Genomic DNA, 13,475 nt, shown 5'->3' on the forward strand with positions numbered 1-13,475 from the left:
TACTCCCCAGGTGGGAACAAACATGGAAGATCATCAGCTTATCACTAAGGTGTTAGGTGGTTTACAGGACGACGTCGCCCCGGCTCTAAGTTGCATCCAAGCCCAAATGTGGATGCAATCAATAGCTGCATCCATAATAAGAGAAGGAGAGGAAGGCATATTTCCTACAGAAATTCGAAAGATGGTTTGGGACAGTGCTACGGAGGTAGAAAGAAAACTCCAGTCATGGTGGAATATGGTGAACTTTACCTATGACCCCAACACACACACCATCACAGCTTTTGTGTTGACCATACATAATGCAGTAATAATTACCATACACCCCATTGTAGCCCTTGGAATTAACCATGATGGGGTGCTCCTATACCCTTTTGAACATAGAACATGGGCCAGAAAGATAGGCGACAAGTGGCAAACAGTAGATTTAGAATCTTGTATTATGCGAGAACAGCAGGGCTTCCTCTGTGAAAGCAATACTATAATGGCTCAGGATACTTGTTTAGATACAGATCAGAAAATATGTCATTTTGAGGCCCGACCAAATGCAAACTTGAAAACAGTAATTATATATGCAGGGAAGGGATGTGCGTGTTTGAGAACTAAGTGTAACACAATAACCATAGATGGGGAGGTAAAAGAGACTGCACAGTATTCAAATTATTGTATCTGTAATTTTACTACTATCACAGGATGTGATTTTAGTTACTCAGCCCCAGTAGTGTCTCATCAATTCTTAAAATCCAATTTTACCCTATCACAGATAATAATTCCTACCCCCATAGGACTAAATATAAGCAGTATAAAAGAACTATTAAAACATGCAGATTTACAACGTATACTGGAAGAAATCAAAGAAAAGGGACATGAAACTCTTCTTATGATCCATCATGATGTAGAGGGGATCAAGAAAGTTTTAAAAAAGGTAGAACAGGATGGAAACCATAATTGGTGGGATACTCTCTGCAACAGGAATTCTTAACACTCTGGTACACCCCATTGTGATCTTATTGATCAGTTTAGGAATTTCCTTAATACTAACCATTATGTTATATTTGTGGGTTTGGAGAATGTTTAAAAGAGTAACACTTATGTATGATGCTTTATATCATTCAGGAAGGCTGCTTAAGTAAAAGAATTTACTTAATTTAATAGAAAAGGGGGGATTGATATGGAGAAATAATGTGAAATGGGGATAATGGACATGGATTGTGATTGTATGTGTCTGCTTAAGGAATGTGGGTATGGTGACTAGTCATGGGTGCGGTGACAACCACAGTTTTGAGGAGACGCCTGCCCCTCTTCCTCTAACAAAGGGGAGACGGGGAGACGCCTGCCCCTCTTCCTCTAACAAAGGGGAGACGCCTGCCCTTCTTCCTCTAACAAAGGGGCTATTTAAAAGAGAATAAGAAAAGATGAGAGACATTCAAATGCTATCTAGAGGGAGGGAGTGCTAAGTCTCCTTGCTGGAAAAGATTGGGTGGTCACAATCACCTGAAGAAGATTGGGTGGTCACAAGGACATGAATCACCTGAAGAAGATCGGATGGTCACAAGAACATGAATCACCTGAAGAAGATCGGATGGTCACAAGAACATGAATCACCTACAAACCTGCAGGACCACCACATTCCAGGAAACGGACTGATAAGCTAATTAACATACGAAGCGGGGTTTAGGTAACAAATATGTATAGGCGTTAATTGAATATTCATTTGTTCATTGTATAAATGTGAGATGGTTCGTCACTTCGGGTATGCACGCTTGTGGAGGAGCGATCCCCCGTGCATCTGCGCGCAATAAACATACCTACTTTATAACTTTCGAGTTATAGAGTCTAATTCCGCACGTCACCATGCCTTTGCAGGCAAACAGCAAACATCCTGCCATGCATCCCAGCATGACTCAGTCGCACCTTCGAGCGGGTACGGGCGTTTGTACAAACTCACCCCAATACTTTAACACTTTCACAAGGTCTTTGATTCTCCACACCCCACACACACACCCCGCCTCAGGTTTTACATACATTAGTACAAGTTTTTATCTTACAACGTGTTTCATTCTGGTTGCTCCACAGAAGGAACCACAACCTGAGCTTTTTAACACAAAAATTTCAACAAGAACATCTTTCTAGTTTAGGTCTCAGGTTTTTTTTCCTATCCTTTTCTGGAGCCATACTCAAAGATCACGTGATGTTAATCTCGCACTCTTTCTGCCACACAAACATATCTGCACACATTATTTCATCCCACTTTTGTTCTCTATGAAGAAACAACATAAGCTGTAAAATTGTGTTGTAATATAAGACTTCCTTCGAGTGGCCATCTTTCACCATCACTTAATGTATACAAAGGCCACCAATTCTGACAATATTTTAAAAATGTCTTTTTAGTTCAAATTTCCTCCGGGAATTCCGCCAAATTCTTTCCAATGCTTCAAAATACTTCCCAGGGGTATTATGGTATTTATTTCTTGGCTCGGTCTGCACTCCATCTTCCTAATAAGTCTGGTATTTGTCTACAATGTATTAGTTATTTAGCCTTATTTCTGGTCCTTTTTTTTTTTTTTAAAGGAGATAATATATTTTAGACACTTGCCACCCTTTGCTCGAGTATACAGACAGCACCTACGACACTAAGGGCAGAGGTTAATTCGTGCTTTTTCCAAATGATGTTAGCTCTAATGTTTTGTCCACAGTCTCCCGCTCTAATTTCTAATTATGCATTCCAACACTTCATAAACTGATTTTTCAATCGCTCCGTCCCTCTCTGGCTGGCCCCTCGCAGGGAACACGGACACGCAGATAAGGACTCCCCACTCGCTTCGCAGTGACACTCACACACTTCACACTCTCCGGGCAGCCCTCAGTCACACAGGCAGTATGTTACAAGGTACCGTGCGCTTACATACAGCTCTAGTAACGCTGACAGTTTGCGTTATCACAAAGTATGCATTTCAATGAAAAATTGCCAAAAAACAGATTCTAAATTTTTTCTGGCCTTAAGCAGAGTGTGAAGTTTTCAGCTATTTGCCTAGAATTACCAGAATTTTTTTTTTTTCAACATACATTTCATAACTCCCAAGTTTGAACATGTAACAAGACAACAACACATAGAACAAGACACAGAGCGCTATTTCAGTTGTTACATTCTAGGAATTCCCCAAATCTTAAGACAACCTAAAGGAAGTTTTTAGCTTCCCATGTCTTTATGAATTATTTAAGATTTTTTTACTCCCATGCTTTCCTTTTTTTTTTTTTTTTCCTACGCAAAAGTTTCCTTTTTACTTTTGCTATGAGGTCCCTCTTGTTACTGTGAGATTCCGCCTTATTCCGTCCCGCCCCCCCCTTTCCATCACGAGGCCTCCGGGCTTTTAGGAATGGCAGTAACCTCGGGTTTGCTCGGTCTGCCCTCAAGATCGCTAGCGGCCACCCCTTGGTCAGCAAACCCCCTCCCAAGGTACCTTTCCTCCTGGGGACTATGCTGCGCACCGGACGTCTCCGTGCGTCTCACCAGCTGCCCCGTTACTAAACATACCGTTTTATCCGTGGATCCAGGGGTTTCTCTTCTGCTCCCGGGTGAACAGCTGAGAAGAGGAGGCTCCTCCGAGGAAATCTCCCGGGGCGCGCCTAGGAGCATCCGCTCCGCAGCTGGTCCCTCAGCTGAGCAGAAATCCTCCTGCCTGGCTCGCCAAACTGACGTGCGGAATTAGACTCTATAACTCGAAAGTTATAAAGTAGGTATGTTTATTGCGCGCAGATGCACGGGGGATCGCTCCTCCACAAGCGTGCATACCCGAAGTGACAAACCATCTCACATTTATACAATAAAACAAATGAATATTCAATTAACGCCTATACATATTTGTTACCTAAACCCTGCTTCGTATGTTAATTAGCTTATCAGTCCGTTTCCTGGAATGTGGTGGTCTTGCAGGTTTGTAGGTGATTCATGTTCTCGTGACCATCTGATCTTCTTCAGCAAGGAGACTTAGCACTCCCTCCCTCTAGATAACATTGGAATGTCTCTCATCCTTTTCTCATCCTTTTTTAAAATAGCCCCTTTGTTAGAGGAAGAAGGGTAGGTGTCTCCTCAAAGCTGTGTGACTATGTGACCATACACCACACCCATGACCAGTCACCATACCCACATTCCTTGAGCAGACACGTACAATCACAATCGATGTCCATTGTCCCTATTTCCCACTATTTCTTCATATCAAGGAGATGAAGACACGGACTCCTGAATCCAACCAGAAGACCTTTTACTAGTTCAAAACCCATGCTTATATATCCTCGTTCACTGTTTACGCACACCATGCTAAAATATTGGTTAATCAATACTGTTCACACACTTCTTGGCTACATATAATTGATTAATTACTAAGCTACAAACACACTGAACTTCTTGCATTTTTTTTCTCTCTTCCTTCTTATCTCTGTGAGTTTCATGTTCTCAGCCAGCTGCCGATGTGGCATCGCACATCTGCTCCAGCCTTGCTTCATATCCCATTTTTCTTCCAGGCGTTCAACCAACCTTATCTTACTTTCTTCTTTAGCCTTCAAGGTCCTTCACAGGCATTTTGGCCTCCAGCACTTGCCATAAAGCTCTCTACACCTTGTTCAGGGAAACACACCAATAGCATCAGGGGGACCCCTCAGCGGGTCTTCCCACTTTGTTTAAAAGTGTTACCCGCTGCCGGCAACTGCTAGTGCCCACAAAGGACTCACACTAGCAGTTTACGGAATAACACTCTTTATTATAAAATCGTGACAAGTTAAGATTCGTGATTGCCAGTGATAGGACTGTCTGCAAAAACAAGCTTGAAATGATACACAACCAAACTATAAACAACCAAAACCTTAATTACTAATGACAGCTAGAATGAGTCAGTTATTTAGCACGCATAAGACAAAGTTCTTACTCAATAGGCGTCCCTATGGGGGAGAAGACAGGTTCAGTCTGTTGACTGATCCTAGAAGTTACTATGGAGTCTTCCCTAACTTCTCCCCTCATTCATTCACTTTTTATACTTTTCTTTACTCTTAGGTGGAGCTTGAGTGACTCTAGTCATACATTCTTTCATTATTGATTGGTGGGTGGAAACTTCTCTCACTTTCATTTAAAGACATAGTTGATAAGAAACAGAAAGCACATGCTCGGTGTGAGGGGTGGTCATGCCTTAGAGGTGGGTAACTTTGGGATGGAGGTGTGTGTTAGTATTGCAACGAGATTATAATGAGCAAAGTTCATGTAAGGAGAATAGTTTTGCCACAGTTGTTGGCTCATCAATGGACATATTTTCATATATTTTCCATTTGACAGCCGCTATGCAGCTTATTGGCTGTATGGTACCATCAAGTTCCCAATCCTGCACGAGTACAGCAGAGCCTGGCCGTGGTGTCTCCACTCTGCTCTACCCTCCACTGCTCCTCCAGGATAGCAGGTTGTGTTGCCTAGGGAACCATGGTGGAGTAGATTCCATGCATGCCAATTTTCTGAAAGTGGCAACTGTATTTTTCCCTAAAAAGGTTGTTATAATACTACAACTTCTATTAGGTATATAATTTCCCCCCTCCAAGCAATTTTCCCACAATTACGCATATATAATCCTTTAGTTATAAACCATTGACCAAGTCTGAGACTAAGTCTGGATCTAGCCACACCTAAATTTCTCTCTGAGAAGTTTAGAACACAAGGGGGTCCTTTCTGAACCTCATGACTCAACAGGAGGGTCTCCCTGACAGTTTTTTCTGACCCTGTCCTCTGTGCAGTAAATAATAAGTGTACCTTGCCATCAAATCCTGTTAAAGCACTGTCGCATTTACTATCAAACTTTCTTAAATCTGTTTTATACCAATAAACATATTGCTACTTCTCTCCTCTGTTTTATACCAATAAACATATTGCTACTTCTCTCTTAAGAGTGAAGTGCATCACTCCATCCATGACACCCCCCCACTACCAAAGCCTTGCTGCACAAATCCAATATGACATATTTCTGCTGCTGTTCACAGTGGTTCACAAGTGATATTGTTGCCTGAGTGGTTGGTGTAAGCATCTCTTTCAGCCTGGGGCTCTGCAGACTTGAGGGAGCAAAAAGGTAGCAATTTCCTTCCTCAATAACCATGCATAAGGGTTTCATTTGTGGACACAAAGAGCAGTACCACACTGTAAAATCTGATGGCTTTGTGTCCCTGGCTCTCATGTGAATTGGGGGCAGTGCAATCCCTGCTCAGAGCAATGGCCGATATCTGATTCCCATGACAGGCTCAGAAGGATCAACAAGAGGGCTAAAGTGCTGCAACAGGGAAGTTATGCAAATGAAGGAAAGGAGGAACTAACACCCTGAAAGGAAGAAAACAATGAAAACACATATTGTGTTCTGAAGCTATGACCTCATTAGTAGGTTGATTGGAAAGGCTCTGCCCCCACGCGGAAAGAGGCCGATCAATGAGCATGGTGGTGTTACCACAACTGCACTATCATCTTGAAGTTGAAAGATGTTGTCTTGTTTATATTAATCTTGAAGGGTCACTGAGTGGGGGAATGTCGCATGCATCCAAGACCGGAGTAAGTTTCTGCTTGTATTCTCAGGAACAGAATTAAGACTCAAAATGAAGTAAAGAGCCAAGGAACTTTATTTGTCCAACAACATGTTTGCAAATGCAAAGGAGAGAGCAAGAGATAAAGAGAGAAAGGAAGGAAAGAAAGAAGGAAAGAATGAAAGAGTTCACAGCAATAGCTACCACACGAGCTGTGGCGTCCCAACAGTCAGATCTGTTTCCAAATCTGGTGGGGGAACGTTCCGTCCAATGTTGGTTGGTTCCGTTCCTTTATAGGATTGTCACAATCTGTTCTGCTTAACCACACCTTCCACCCAGCGGTGATATGTTTGCCCAATACTGTTTGGTTTGAGGGTAATAGGGTGCACTGGGCACTGGTGTTCATGAGAGCTTCATGCTTGATGGGATAGCAAGTACCAGGCCACTATACCCAATCTGTCTGATAAATATGGTTGTCCCCCTCCTTCTCCTGGGTAGAGGTGGGGAACCCTCATTGCAGGGAGTCAATTTCACACCTCTCACTAAGCACTTGTTTGCAAGATTCCTTTCAACAAAGGGTTGGCCTGTAGCTTTCTTTGGTGTCTGCTTCTGTTTTCTGCTGTTCCTTGATTTGTTCATCTAACACCTTGGCTCAAGCTGCTACCTCAGCAGTCAGACATTTGTGAAACTCTTCCATTTCTTCCCCATGATCTTTGAGCCATCTCCAAAATTTCCTTCTGATGAGGTGACACTCTGCCTCCTGACACCCTGCCCCTTGACCAATATCATCAGCATAGGCAGGATGCTGCCCACATTCCATGTAAGGAATGATTCTCTCAAATCACACTGCCATTGGTGGAGCCAAGGGGTGGCATGACTCTTACCCACATTCAAAAGGCATTTGCACGATTGGCTGTTGCTGCCAGATGACCCAGACAGCAAGTGTCCCTGGCAGTCCACCAGAGCCATGGCATCACTTATGATCCTGTTTGCTATCAGTGATTGTGTGAGTCGCCATATGGGCACATCATTGCTCCTCTTTCTTATTGCCTCAAGAAAGCTTTGTTTTATAATGTGTTGTCAGACTCCATTACTGTTCAGACCACATGAAGTCAATTTTTTGCCCATCTGCACTGCTGGTGCAGTGCTGTGTTTTGGATTTGGTGTGAGAACAACGTTGATAGCACACTGATGTTTTTAGTTGTTCTTGGGTGATGTTTATACTAAATCAAGGACTTTTCAATTTCTTGGGCCCTGCCAGCAAGAGGGCTGGAGTGGAACAAGAAACTGGGAGGGGATACAGCCAGGACAGCTGACCTGAACTAGTCAAAGGGATATTCCATACCATAGAACATCATGTTGAGTATATAAACTGGGGGGAGTTGGCTAGGACCTGCTGATTGATGCTCGGGGACTGGCTGGGCATTGGTCAGCAGGTGGTGAGCAATTGTATTGTGCATCACTTGGGTTTTTTCCCTTCCCTTTGGATTTTATTCCTCTCCCCTTCCCTCTCCTTTTCATTATTATTTTTGTTGTTGTTATTATTATTGTTATCATCGACATTGTCATCATTATCATCATAATTTTATTTCAGTTATTAAATTGTTCTTATTTCAATGCTTGAGTTTTACCTTTTTTTCACAATTATCCTCCCCATCCCACTGGGGGACACACGGACGACTGAATGCGTGGCTGCTGGGTTGCTGTCTGGGGTTAAACCACAACAGTAAAACTCAGCACAGCTACCATCAACACTTGGTAATTTATTCCTTCTATAACTGAATCATTATGTAACTTCAAACTGTTAACTTCTGCTTGGTGACTAGCCATTCCACCCCTAAAATGTAATAATATTGTGGTGGGTTGACCTTGGCTAGCCTCCAGGTGCCCAACAAGCCACTCTATCACTCCTCCTCCATCAACAGGACAGGGGGAAAAAATTTAATGAAAAGCTCATGGGTTGAGATAAGAACAGGGAGATTACTTACTAATTACCATCATGGACAAAACAGACTCAACTTTGGGAAATTAATATATTACCAATTAATAAGAGTAGGATAGTGAGAAATAAGAACAAATCTAAAAACACCTTCCCCCCACCCCTCCTTTCTTCCCAGGCTCAACTTCATTCCCAACTCTTCTACCTCCTTCCCCTGAGCAGTGCAGGTGATGGGGGTTGCAGTCAGGTCATAATGCTTCATCTCTGCTGCTCCTTCCTCCTCACGCTTTTCCCCTGCTCCAGCACGGGGTCCCTCCCATGGGATACAGTCCTCTATGAACTTCTCCAACATGGGTCCTTCCCACAGGCTGCAGTTCTTCACGAACTGCTCCAGCACAGGTGTTTTTTTACTGCAGTGTTTTTTTACCCTTTCTTAAATATGTTATTAGAGGAGCTATCAACACTGCTGATTGATTGGCTCAGCTTTGGCCAGCGGTGAGTCTGTCTTGGAGACAGCTGGAACTAGCTCTGTTGGAAATGAGGGCAGCTTCTGGTGTCTTCTCACTGAAGCCACCCCTGCAGCCCACCTTGCTACCAAACCCTTGCCACTTAAACCCAATACAGCTATACACAGAAATATGTCTGCATATTTCATATTTATACACACTAAATATTGAGACTACAGATTAATCACCACTTGGGGGAACAGGGGGTGGTTGATCAAAGCAAGTGTAATCATCTGAATGTTATTAAATAGAGAGCTTGCTGCAGAGGACTGCACATTATTTTCATGCAACAGTAATTCCTTAGATCATAGCTCAGTCATTTAAGACCTTTTAAATCAGTCAGATACCTTAATCTGGGGATTTAAAACATATATCTTACTTGGGCATAAGAAAGCCTAATCAATTTGATGTGGTTTAAGTGCAGTCTGTTTATATGGAGTGTAATAAATCCATTTTATCAGGAGTATTAGCTAGTACAGACCCCCTCACTGCAGTTAGGCTGAGAGCATACTTTTGAGAAATCTAATTTACATCACTTACACAGAAAAACCCCTACCAATATTTGCATTTCAGTTATGCTTACAGCATTAAGCAGACATTTGGATAAATTGGAGCCATGTCATACATTTTATCTGCCTGTTCTATATATTTTATATCCTAATGATGGAAAAATGGGCAAAGCTTCGAAGGAAGAACACGCACCCACGAACACCAACTTTAGGGAAGATACAGACATGCCAACCTCCCCCCAGCAGCTGGCACCAGACACATGGGCTTGTGACAGGTGTTGCACAGGCAAGGGCAGGACTCGGGATGGCCTAGCCCATAAAGAAGGAACTAACTTTAGGTAGAGAAAGGGTAGAATTCTTGGGTATGTCATGGCTTGAGTCACTGCACTGTGTAGGCCAGGGGTCCTCAAACTATGGCCCGCGGGCTGGATACGGCCCCCCAGGGTCCTCAATCCGGCCCCGGTATTTACAGACACCCCCCCGCTGGGGGCTGGGGGGGGAAACCAAGCAGCTTCAGATGATCTCCTGACACTTCATCTGCGCTGGCCCCCTGTTTAAAAAGTTTGAGGACCCCTGGTGTAGGCTGACCAAAGTGCCACCATGACAGGCTGTGGCCTGGCAGTTCACACACATACCACCCCCACCCCCGACACCACAGGCTCACACAGAGATAAGAAGTGAAAAATGCAAGTCTTTACAAGTTCAAGGATGACAATAGGTGATAACAAGGAACGGAATAGCCAAAAAAGGGAAGGACCTTGAATATTTGTTTGTAATTGGAACATAGGCTGAGCAGGAGCTTATCACGAGTACTAGATTTACACCTGATTGGTTTGAAAGGACGAGCATGGGGTGTAACAAAGAAATAAAGAAAAAAGCTACATACTCTGTGTGGACTCAGACTCACTGTCAGCTGGCCTGGGGACTGACAACCCACCCATCAGCAGGGATGCCCCTGATGCCAACTGCCAGGGAAGATGTGATTCAACCTGGTGCAGTTCTCATTCTGGGGGAAACTAATACCAGAGGGTTCACTCATAGGACATGGGTGACTGATAATTTGTGCACCTGTGTTATTTGAAGTAAGGCCTTAAAGCATTGATCAATTGTAAATATCTATCTAGCTGTAGTAGAGAAGAACTAAATAAACTTTTTACTTTTTTTTTACTTTTTCACTTGGCATACATTTCTTCTGAGTGATTGATTGGTTAGTCCTGGAATCAGAAAGAAATCCCAGATGCTCCTCTGCTGGGGCGTCACAGCTTGTGACCCACAGCCCCACTCCAGCTGCTGGCACCAAGCCCCTCACTTGCTTCACTCACCCTGCCCCCCCAGGATCTGCACCTGAGACACACAGTGGCTGGAGCTTAGACCCTCACCTGCTCCAGTTGCCAGCACAGTCACCTCCAGACTGAATTCAATTGCTGGCCCTCAATGCACTCATGCCGGTCCCCCCCCCTCCAGTAGCTGTCATCCCAGACACACACTCCTATTATCCCAAATCTGGCTTCTTCACCTGGTGTGCAAGAGCCAATCCACACACAGAGCCAAGATACTTGTTTATTAAATGTCTGCACAGAGATGGTGCTAGGTGGTAAATCCACAAAGCTAACACAACTCTTAATACATAGCAAAACATTTTATACACTTTGAACAATTGTTTACAGTTACGTTTAGTCACACTTAAATCTCATTGGTTCTTAGTGCCTCGTCTCCATTTAAAGGTACAATATTCTCTTTTTTCACTGGCATGTTCTGTGGGAAGGTGGCTTTGTTAGTAGGGGGCTCTCTTTGCTCGAAGGTAGATCTTTTAGTATGCTAATTAGAATAGCTCACACACAGTTCCAGTAATTTTCTGTTTGGTCTCCTTAACCATTTGGTTCTCCTTGAGCTTATCTTGTTATTTCTTAGCTTGACGTATAGAATCATTTAGGTTGGAAAAAAACCTTTAAGATCATCAAGTCCAACCATTAACCTAACACTGCCAAGTCCACCAATAAACCATGTTCCTAAGCAATGCATTTACATGTTTTTTAAACACCTCCAGGGATGGTGATTTCACCACCTCCCTGGGCAGCCTGTTCCAAAGCTAGAGAACCCTTTCAGTGAAGAAAATTTTCCTAATATCCAATCTAAATCTCCCCTGGCAAAACTTGAGGCCGTTTCCTCTTGTCCTGTCACTCATTACCTGGGAGAAGAAACCTACCCCCACCTGTCTCCAACCTCCTTTCAGGTAGTTCTAGAGAGCAATAAGATCCTCCCCCCCCCCCCCCCCCCCGAGTCACCTCTTCTCCAGACTAAACAACCCCAGTTCCCTCAGCCACTCCTCATAAGACTTGTTCTCTAGACCCTTCACCAGTTTCATTGCCCTTCTCTGGACATGCTCCAGAACCACTATGTCCCTCTTGAAGTGAGGGGCCCAAAACGGAACACAGTATTCAAGGTGTGGCCTCACCAGTGCTGAGTACAGGGGGACAATCACTTCCCTAGTCCTGCTGGCCACACTGTTTCAGATACAAGCCAGGATGCTATTCGCTGCCCTGGCCACCTGGGCACACTGCTGCCTCATGTTCAGTCAGCTGTCAACCAGCACCCCCAGGTTTTTTTCCTCCAGGCAGCTTTCCAGCCACTCATCCCCAAGCCTGTAGCTTTGCATGGGTTGTTGTGACCCAAGTGCAGGACCCGGCACTTTTCCTTGTTGAACCTCATACAATTGGCCTCGGCCCATCAATCCAGCCTGTCCAGGTCCCTCTGCAAAGCCTTCCTATCTTCAAGCAGATCAATACTCTGTCCCATCTTGGTGTAATCTGCAAATTTACTGAGAGTGCACTTGATTCAAATTAACCATTTGGTTCTCCTTGAGCTTATCTCATTACTTCTTAGCTTGACATATTTATGGTGTCTATTCCTTCTCCCAAGGCCATGTCTTGTTAACTATTTGTAAGGATTAACTAACATCCTCTGTTTTTCAAATTCTTTCTTGGTTTTCATTATAGATATGTATATATTTCTTTTTTTTAAGCGAATAATTCTTATACAGAATCAAAGGGGGGATTTGATATAAGGGAAGAATTTATATTTTTCCCTTATATTAGTCTCATCTTTCCATTAGTTGGTCCACTCAAGATCAAACAAAATTTCCATGTACAATGAATTAATACATATATACTCACAAATATTAGAACTCTTACAATCACAATGCATATTACTTTCTTTATCCATGAACTTAAATCTGATACCCAAGAGGTCAGCCATTTCCACGTTTCAGCAAAGCCAATAGAAGTGTCATTCTTTTGTATCTCATGTAAAATTTTAGTTTGTTTTGGTAGATATTCTATTGCTTTGGTACACACACTCCCCTTAGACACTGACAGCATGTTAATCTAATTTACCTGTTCCTTTTGGGGAATTGCATCTTTGGCAACAAGTACAATAATTTTCTGGGAGATCAGGGGTAGTTACTTCCCATTCCTGTTCTTCTATTCCTCAGCCTATATCAAAGGATGTATTTATCCCTAATTCTCCCCAAGACACATTAGAAAGGTATTCCCCTTCCTGAGGTTTCTTGGAAGTGTATACAGACCTGGCAACTGGTTCTGTTCATTGTTTGTATTGTTTTTTGTATTAGTTTAAAAATGCATATTTTCCTCCCAAGGATCCTTTAATGGCTGCCTCTCAGGGTTCCTGCATTGTTCTATCACTATAACTAAGCAAAGGATAACAATTTCTAGTACCATTTCTCGTTACAAGAAAATTAATATTTTTCTGGATGCACTCTATTACTACTACTATTCTTTTTACTTCTTGTTACTATTACTAGCATGCAAAAATATAAAATTAATTCTTAAGCACAATCTAATTCAAGATATGGTTTTACAGAATTCTTTGTACAATTCATCAAACTTTAGTAAATTTTAATTTACAGTCCCTGGTTTGTTCAGTGATCCACTGTTTTGTTATAGGTCATTTCTTCATCTGGGT

This window comes from Falco cherrug, chromosome W (genome assembly GCF_023634085.1).
Source record: "Falco cherrug isolate bFalChe1 chromosome W, bFalChe1.pri, whole genome shotgun sequence".
Classification (NCBI taxonomy): Eukaryota; Metazoa; Chordata; class Aves; order Falconiformes; family Falconidae; genus Falco; species Falco cherrug.